The sequence below is a fragment of the Platalea leucorodia genome, assembly GCF_965183815.1.
Source record: "Platalea leucorodia genome assembly, chromosome: Z".
NCBI lineage: Eukaryota > Metazoa > Chordata > Aves > Pelecaniformes > Threskiornithidae > Platalea > Platalea leucorodia.
The window spans coordinates 11,978,002-11,980,400 of NC_138858.1; positions in this window are offsets into that span (position 1 = coordinate 11,978,002).

A 2,399-nucleotide genomic window follows, 5' to 3' on the forward strand; every position below is an offset into this window, starting at 1 on the left:
GCCAGTGACAGCCACAACATGCTTTGTTTCCATGACCCTGTGTACTCATCAAAGATTGAAAAGTCCAGTGGCATTTTGTTCAGCTTCAGAAAGGGGAAATGTGTGAAATGAGGAAACTTGGATAAAACCAAGCTAAAAGAAGAAACATGGTCACACAGTGTCCAGAAAGCTTGCAAAGATCTAATGCAGCCTTTCAGGGTTCCTTGTATCAAAAGGCAGAGAGAAACTAGGAGGGCCAACACTAGGGCCAGAGGTTATTCGAAACAGAGAGGCTCCTTCAAAGAGTCAAACGCATGTCCAGATGGCAAAAAATACTATCAGGCAGGTAAGATGTAAAAGCTCGGTAAGACAAACAAAAAAGAGAGCAAATAACAGCCTGTAGAAGCAGCCAGCAGTCCTTTTTGCAAACACTTCAAGTGCTTCAAATCCACCACAAAGTCTGTAGGGTCAATAGGAGAGCATGTCCTCGCAGCGGAGGAGTGACGTCCCCCAGAGTGGCAAGATCATTGTGAAACGTGGCTCAAATGCCAGCGCACTGAAAGTTTTGTGGCAAAATGGGACACGTGCATGTCAGCGCACCTGGACCCTGGCATCGCAGCAGGATGTGGCTCCCTGCCTACACCCTGCTGAAATACACCCTGCCCATCCTCCCAGCTGTGCCTCATCTGCCAGGTGTGCTCTGCAACGGGGTGACATGGGGGAGGCAGTGGGACTTGCCAAACCAAGAAGCCCAGGGACACTTGTGTCCTGTCTTGTTGCAAACAAGCCAAAGCTGTCTTTGTTGCTTCAGGTTTGCCGTGCGTGACCGAAGCATATAGCTGCTGGACCCGCTGCAGAAGGTGGCGCTGGCTTGCAACATCCCTCTGTCCTCTGTGCAAGAGCCCAGGTTGTGCTCAAGGCTGGATTTTTCCGATGTGGAGTAAGGGGAAGTGTAAAGAGCGAGAGAATGAGATGGCTTCCTGGCAGCTGCTTGGGCCATACTTCCTCCATGGCTTTTGAGGTTTCAGATGGGGTAATGAAGGGCTTTTGGAGATGCCATAAGCTGTTAGTATAGGATCTGACAGCCCTTGTGCTGGGAGTGGTGCACAGAGGGACTGTGGATGTGATTTTTTTTTTTAAGTCTTTTTTTTTAAGTCTTTTTTTTTAAGTCTTCTTTAATTTATGGAATTTCCCTACTCATTTTCCAAAGATCATCCAAATGAGGAACCTATTCCTACTGATAGAGTTTGCTTTTGCAAAACTCAAGCACCATCATTGCAGAAAAAAAATAAAACAAGACTTCTACCACATTTTGCTCAGGGTCAGATTTTTGGGGTAGCTGGGGAGAATGTATTTGGAGAGGGCCACCCACACTGGCCTGCTCGATGCTGCTGAATAAAGGTGTTGCAGGGTGTGCAAATCAAGCAGATTTGCACATTTCTGCATCAGCAGAAAGCGGAGCCTGACCCCAGGCTTGGGACTACCCAGCCTTGCTGAAGAGTACAATAAAGAGGAAGGCCATCACAAGGGTCTGCAGCCCTGCAGCAAAGCCTCAGAAAAGGTTTCAGGGCTTGTTTTTCTCCCAGCTATGTGTTTCAGCTGGGACGCGGGCCAGGCACATCCAGCAAAGGCTGCTGGGCAGCTGGGGAAGCGAGAGCACAAATTCATCGACTCCTGCCCTGGGTCACCTCTGATGGTCGGGTCTGCTGTCGTGGCCAGTGCCACCAGCCTTGAGCTGCACAGACAGACTTACCGGCAGCCCCTTCCCTGCCCACTGCTGTGCCTGTGCCACCTTCTCACCCCTTTATGGTCATTCCCAGTCCCAGCATGTGTTGGCGACACAACACTTGGGCTCCAGGTCCCCAGGGCTCTCATCAGCTTGCTCACGAGCATCCCAGCCCAGTCTTCAGCACCCAGCCACTTCTGCCAAAACCATGGCTTTCCTACCCATGGCATGCACTGCCAAGTAATTAAGATCATCAGTGCACTTCAGAAGTCCTTGTTATCACAGTCCTTATCAGGCAGTAACAAGGTGAGGGTTGTCCTGACTCTGCTTGACTTTATCATGTGAATACGGAAGCTACATCTCCCTACAAAACCCCTGTCACGAACCAGCACAGCTCACAAGTCCTTCTGGGACTGCTGAGATCGGCGCCAGGAGAGGAGGCAATCCAGCTGTTGTGGCTAGTGGTTGCTCCTGCCAGAAAGCCTGAGAACTGTGGTTCTGAGACAAATGATCAGAGAACAGCCACATCGCAAAAGGGGCGTGAAGCTGCCCTGGTGCACAGAAGAGAAGAATGAAAGCGGTGCTGACACTGGCGGAGGTTCCCTCTCCAATGAGGAAGCCTCTTGCACCATATGTGATTTCTCTGCGTGGCTGTTTCCTTTCTGTGCTTGCACCTCTTGCAGTCAGACGGGTG